A 7696-nucleotide genomic window follows, 5' to 3' on the forward strand; every position below is an offset into this window, starting at 1 on the left:
ATTGTCTTATAATCGGGAATAAGATTTTTTTTCCAGGAAAATTTTCACTACAGTCACTTGCTTCCAAATAAATTTGGAAGGAAATTGAATACTTTCAGCTGAATTGCTTCAATTTCTCTTGTTGCAAGATTTCCACTCTAGACGCGATCTATTTAAAACAGTGCATATGAGGTGAATCAATTAAAACTTGAAAATGAAGTTTTTTAACAGTAATGAACGTACTGAAGTCTCTTATATATGAAAAAAATTAAAATGTTCTAATAACTACAGATGTGGATTCATACATATTAATGCCTTTATGAATGCATTTAGGTATATATGCACTTTTTGAGTTCAATTGAAATTCATGCGCTGAAAGTGACGTAAATAGCACTCTCCAAATACAACGTAGAAATAGCGCAAAAAAACGTGAACGCTTTCTGGTTTCGAAAGTGTAATTTAATTTAACTTTTGATCCAGTTTTCTCTAGGTGGGTTCAAGTTATCAAAAAAGCGCCAATCATAAATTGTTTTTGAAATTTAAAATTTTGAAATTTGTATTTTTTTGTTCACTTGCATTCATTACTCTTTTCCAATCTTCGATTGGCTATTTTTTATCTTTTGAACTTTCTGTAATCTGCGAATGTAGTATGAGAAAGAAGTTTGTATGTGTGTGTGTTTGTGAGTGTGTGTTTCTCTGTGTGTGCGCGTCTAAAGGAGTGTGCGTCTCAATGTGTGTGTGTGCATGTGAGCTGTTTGTGTGTGTGTGTGTGTGTGTGTGTGTGTGTGTGTGTGTGTGCTTTTTACAGAAGAATTTGTTTTAAAGCTCCAACTTATTTGAGCTGATTCCTTGTGCTGTGTTCCAAATTTGGCTCAATAATCCAAACGAATGTTCAGATGCCCACTTTTATAAAACTCAAATCAGAACAGCTCAATTTATCTCTTCCGCGGCTAAAAAACGCTAGAAAGTTTTTCTAACATTTACAGTCGGTCCTGAAAAATTTCAACATTTTGCGTTTGTGTTCGTTTTCGCTTCATGTCATTTGTTTTATACAACGAAATTTTGCCAGAAAACTCAGTTTCTTCGATTTGGGTATACTACTTGTTAAAATAGATAAAGGAAAGCGCAAGGTAAATCTGCTTACAACCAATACAATATTTGGTATTTCATAACCGACAAATTTTGAAAACCAATTTCAAACAAACGCATACAAATTATTCCCATAATAGGACTAAATTAATTTTTTTTCCTTTAAACCTATAGTCACCTCCATATAAAAGGCTGAGTACTTTGGGCTTAACTTGAATTTTTTTTCAACTGGTACCCCTAAGTGCGTTTTAAGTTTTTCCGTGGTGCTGACTTCTGCTGTAGTAGGAGTGGGAGGTTGGAGCGAGGGCAGTTTACTATACTACTTAACCTGACCAAATTTTGCTTCAGTCGAGAGCGATTGCTAGATTTTATCCGTTTTTTTATTTAGTTGAATTTCGTTAAGAAATTAATTTGAGTTTTCGAGAATTTCCGGGAAAACACAGTCCTGAAGAACAATTTTGAGAGCAAAATGTAAATTATTTATACATTTCTGAAAGTTAACGTCGCAGAAAAAATAAGATTTCTTTAAATATTTTTTGCTACTTAAAATAACAGCAAAACGAATCGTAAAGCAAAGTTAGACATTCAACAATTCGGTTTGGTTTTAAAAATATAGCATTGATTTTAAAAAATCCTTGCTGAAACAAAATTCACTCGAAGTTTAACGTTTATTTTTACCATACAATATTTTAAATTTGCGCGTTTAACTTCTTAAATTTTTATTAAAAAGACGCACGATTGATTATACCAGCTTTCAATTGTAGATAAAAATGAATTTCTTTCCTTGAAAGCGAAAACAAAAAAACAAAAAAAAAGAATTGTTGGAAACAATTTACAACTAAATCGTTAATTTTTTTTTGTGAACAACCTATGTTTAGTTGAAGTTCTCGGAGCTTACTTATTGTTCTTTGATTGACAGTCTATGTATGAATTAACCAACCCATTTAGAGAAATCTGGCTCAATCTTTTTTTAACCCGACGGTAAAATAAAAGTTCAAACAGGTTCGATATTAGTAATTCAAGTTTTTTCGAGCCATTAAATTTTAAATTATGGAAAACGTAATTTTGAGTTAGGTCAATTCCGACTAAAAGTCCTGAAATTTCATCCTCACGAAGCAGTTTTTGATATTTTAAGTTACGCCGTTAGTAGCTTATTAAATTTTTGAATTTTCAGCTTTGTTATCGGAAAGTTACCTTTTGATTTGTAACCAGAGATGAGCAGTGAGTCTGGTCAGTGCACTAAAAAACCTAAGAATTTGTTTTTTTTTCTTAAAACAATTCAAAGTTTTTTTTAGTCTCGGCACGTATCGAGTTGTTTTTGCGAAGTTTTATTTTGTAATTGATATTTATCAGAATTTTTTTGCAATTTCGTTGTATGGAAATTTGGTAGTAGGGAAAAAGTGCTTATTTTGCTATTTTCATATATATTCTTTTGGTCTATGAAATGATATGAAATAATACTCAGTTTGCATTAGTATATTTCGCGGCGGTTGCAACGTTTTTTGGTATCTTATTACAAAAAAAATAAGCGTAACTGACCATACTAGTTTTCAGTTTCAGTGCAGCAAAAAAACCTGTAGATTTTTGCTACAAACAAATAATTTTTTTTCAAGAAAGTGGAAAATCTTAAAGGCTTCTTTTATGTTGATTTTTTAAAGGGTGTCGTGTTTCATTCATCATTAAAGCTGCACCGCAAAACTTCGCACCACTAGCCAACAGACATTGTTAGAAGCCCACAGACATTGACAGAAAATAAAGGATTTTCTGGAAACCTATTTCCAATTGTCCAGATTTTTTGAGAAGAGCCCAAATTAAATTAAAGTTTTGGGAGCTTACGTACTCGTCTATGAATGACATTGTAATCATAATTTAACCAATTCAACGAAAACTGGCCCAATCTCTGTTGTAAATTGCTGGAAATGTTAAAATTCAAACCCACTTTTGATTTTAGTAACTCAAGCTTTTTTGGGCACATTACAAGAAGTAATTGGAGAACGTAATTTTGATGGGTTTGTTTCGACCAAAATTCCTGAAAACATAAATTATTTGTTGCTCTCGGCACTGAAATTACCTGGTCTCTGCACTGAAGATGTTCGAACACAAACTACTGTAAAGTTTCAGATCGAAACTGTAATTTTTGATTCTCACTTTTTTCTTAACTCGTTCAATTTAGTTTTAAAGCTGAGCCTCACGATTGGACTTCAATACCAAGTAATGCTACCCTAGACAGCCCCTCAAACGCTACCCTTTATAAAACCAGAAAATGAGCATAAAAAACAGCCAAGAGTCGGTGTTGTCATAAGCATCCAAATAGATCAAAAACAATAGTCTCGAAGATTTAAATATAAAAATGATCATAACACCATTTTAAACTTAAGATTTAATTTCAAAATTAAATTTGGAATAAAATTACAAATATAAATCAAATTGAAATAATTTTATCAAAAATTACTGCTTATTTCTTATGAATCTGAAATTTTTTTTTACATTTGGTCATTTTTTTAATGCTTTTTTACTATTTGCGTATTTTGTTTGCCGCTTTTGCCATATTTACAGATCAAAAATATTGTTTAAGTTTTTTTTTCAATTGATTCTAGATCAAATATTTGGTCGTGCGTAAACAAGTACGTCAAGCTATATTATCTCAATTTGTCCATACTATCAAAGCTCAAATCGGTAACTTTCAAAGAACAATTAGAAATGAATATATTTTTTGAAGCTTGAGGTCACGACATTAGTAATTTTCAAGTAAAATTAAATAATCTTGCCAAAAAAAGCTTACAATTGGACTTATGATTGGAAAGAAAAATTATGGCGCCAAAAAAGTCCGTTATTTCTTTGAAAGTCCCAATTTTGAAGTCTACATTGAGATAAAAGTTTTCGTTCACACAAAGACGCAATAATGAGAAAAACAAAATTTTTCTTAATTTTTTTTTATTTTCATGCGCAATGCAAAGTAACAACTGAGAAGTTTTGTATCTGTTAACATGTTCAAAGGACCAATCGACTTGCTGATGTTTTATATTAGGCGAGATGGTTCCAGCGTAAAATACCACGAATTCTAATTTTCTATAAATAACCTTTTCAACTCCATATCTGACAAAAGTAACACCAAGTTGAACAATGATTATTTTGAATTAAACTTCTGGGCAAAATAAAAACATTTTGAACAAACTATACTTTACATTCAACAAAATGACAAAAACTAAGAATAAATTGAACATTATCTTTATCCTTCTTTATCCTTCATTGTTTTCATTTGCCAAACATCTCGAAATGAAACACATTGCAACACTGACTTCCGAGCTAGTTCACCTAACAATTCTTTTATTTTATCGAAGCGTAAGCGTTCTACCAGCTCGCATCTTATCACGAGGAGCTCTGCAAGTAGCAGCATTGTCGGATAAGAGTCTTCCAAAATCAGATGGCCAGCTCCACTATCGATATCATTGGGCATTTCAGTTTTTTCACTTTTTTGAGTTTTTTGAAATCTGTTCAAATCAATATACATTGGTTCAAACAGAATCAAATTTGTTCGCGGTTTTAGGCAACTTAGGCAATTTCTGGGCGGTTTTAGGCAACTTCGTAGTACTTTGATTACATCAAAAGTATCAACCTTCTTTAGGTGCATCAATAAGAAAACATAATTATTTGCTATTAATAAGTTTAAAACATTACGAGGCCAAACTGTGCACTGGATAGGCGCACAATTTTGGTCTGCATGTTCCTGGATTCCAGAGACAAGCATTTAAACATGTTCCAAAATGCAAGTGGGTTCCACTTAAAAGATTTACGTGGATTCCGCGTACATATGCTTGTAACGTAAATTGTGTCGGCAGATTTGATTTGCTGCGGATTCCGCAACAAGCAAAGATAGCTAGTTGTTCTCGATTCCGCAACTGTAAGTGGATTTCGCAAAATGTAAATGGAATCCGCAAATCTAAGTGGAATCCGCAAAAATTTTAAGCGGGATCCGCAAACTGTAAAGGAATTCAAAAATTTGTTTATTACTGAACTTGAATATGCACTTGCGGAATTTAAAAGCAAGGATTTAACGATTGTCAGCGGAATCCACGAACAAAGCTCAAAACATTGGTCAACTAAATCGACGGATGTCACACTTAGATATTTGCGAGCAGTTTTTGGGATCATAGTTTTGGAAACACAACACCAAATAAATTCATTACTGTTAATTCTGTAATTGGGTTTATTCATTATTGGATTGACATATCGCCGAATTAGGTCAGTATTTGAGATTCAGTAATTGAGATTAAGTATTTGGGAGCGTGAAGTCCATTCATTTTGTTCACTAGCAGTAAATGATATTTTTAATTAATTCGAGTAAATAAGTTTTAGCGCAAGTAGCGCAAGCTCACTCAACGATATACAACCGACAGAGGAAATCCCTAGTCGAGCGACAGAACCAATCAAGCTTAACTCAATGTTAAAGCTGTTCTGTTCCCGGTATATGACAGATTGCGACAGATATCTAGCAGAAGCAATGGGCTCCTGTAACAGCACGCAAATTTCTACTACGGGCATTAGTCCACATATGATGCTGACGAGAAATGAGAAAACATTCTTCTATCCTGAATATGAAGGCAAGGAAACGTTGCCAAATGTCTACGTGAGAGATGTGATATGACTCCAACAGGAGCTTAATTACTTATACAGGCTTACAGTTTTAATCTTCCAGAACGTTATCCCAATGAAAGGCACAAAGAAATTTCTGAAGCAATAGAGATGTCCTTCTAAGATAACAGAGGTAAGCCAAGAGGGTCATTTTTACAGGCTCAATACGGGTTGTTTCGCACACTTCGAAAACATCAAACTTCATAACCCAACGTCAGAAATTTGGTGCGCTCCAGAGGACATGGAGAAGGATGATTATTCAATGATGGACCCTGCTTCTGAATATAATGAAAACGACACTAAAAAGAATGACGGGATTGAGATTGTTGAAAAGGGGACCAAATTGCCACCGGATCTATTCACCAATGAGGTGCTCGAGGCGGCTGACGAATCCTTACCAACGCGGAATAAGACTGTAAAAATCTAGAACAAGATGAGATCCCTAAGAAAGTTGAACCGGATCTACTTTTTGCGAGGCAGATGCGACATAGTAGCACCTGAAGGTTAATAGTATATGTCGGGGCAAAATCGGGCGGGGGATGATGAACCCCATGTATTAACATTGGCAATAGAGTACCCGGTCATCACCCTATGTATTAACTTAGGGAATAGATTTCTCAATGTATTGAGATAGGAAATCGAGTTGGTAAGGGTTCATGTTTTGAGTGATGGTGAGGGAATGGTAAGTACAACGTTTTTTTTTTAATTTTGTGAGGAAATTTCTAATTTTTTGCAAAATTTTCGGCGCGCGTTACCTAATAGGTAAATGTTGTTAATGTATTACGTTGGAATAAATTTTCCAATGTTACAAAATTGCATATAGGTTTCGGAGTTTCAGATGGTAGGATGGTGAGTTTCGAGAAAAAAATTAGGCGCTCGATTTTTCCAATGTTCCAGATTCTTAATGTTTTTTTTTGATCGGAAACCAATATAATGTTAACCCAAATTTAGCGTTTAAAAACACTTGAAAAAAGGTTAACTACAGAGAAAATGTATCAACTCACAGCATTGTATACAACTTAACTACATAATCTCTTACAAGTTTAGAGTTTTAGTATGTTTTCCATCACAATCAACTTCCCGTTTAGTGTAAAAACAGCTGAGACTTGTTTTAGTTGGTTCATAAGTTGCGACTGCATGGTTAATTGTTTTAAATCCTCTATTCGTTGACTTCAATTTCACTGCCTCATCCGGTACTTGTCGATACTTAGCCATCGGGCCATCTCAAGAATCTTCTAATGCGCGTTTGTTCAGTGCTTTACTGCTAAACTTATACTTTTGACTTTTACTATCATAAAAGCAATAGGTTATACTACACAGGCATAACATTTTAGTGCATCTGAACTTCTAATTGAACAATCTTTTTTCTCTCTTGTCATGTTTTTTATGTTTAGAGCAACAAGTATGGCTAGAAAAAGTTGTTTTCGCGTCTGCTATGAAATCGTCTCGACAGTCCTTGCTTCGCTTTTCAGTCCATTCTGCTCGTTTGCCTCGTTTTCTGGGAAGGATTCGCTCATCTAAATCTTCTTCTGCCAAAGCCGAATAGAAGTAATCTGTATCCATTTCGAGTTCTTCGAACTTAATGACATCGCAAAGTTTACCGAAAAATTTTTAATACAGCTCCAACATTCTCAACTCGGCATACTGTAAAATAAAGAATCCTACTATTATTGGTTCACGATTCTCTAGAGTAAATTTAACAAACTCCACTTCATACAAATCTTTAGCTACGATATTGAGCCTCTTGACGGAATGGTTATTGATAGCCTTATGAGTTTTTTTGTCTCCAAGATATTTTGTCATTGTATGTTTTGATCTGTTCATAATTTGATAGTCGTAGGAACTATTTTCTAGAAGTTTAATTGTTTCGGCTACTTCCCCAGATAATGGATTTTTATCACCCGCTCGCCCAGCATCAACAACAGACTGAACAAAACTGTTGAATACTTTACGTGGTGTGTATTGTACCATTCGATGAATTTTTTTACACTGTAAT

The sequence above is a fragment of the Symsagittifera roscoffensis genome, chromosome 8 (assembly GCF_963678635.1).
Source record: "Symsagittifera roscoffensis chromosome 8, txSymRosc1.1, whole genome shotgun sequence".
Lineage (NCBI taxonomy): Eukaryota > Metazoa > Xenacoelomorpha > Acoela > Convolutidae > Symsagittifera > Symsagittifera roscoffensis.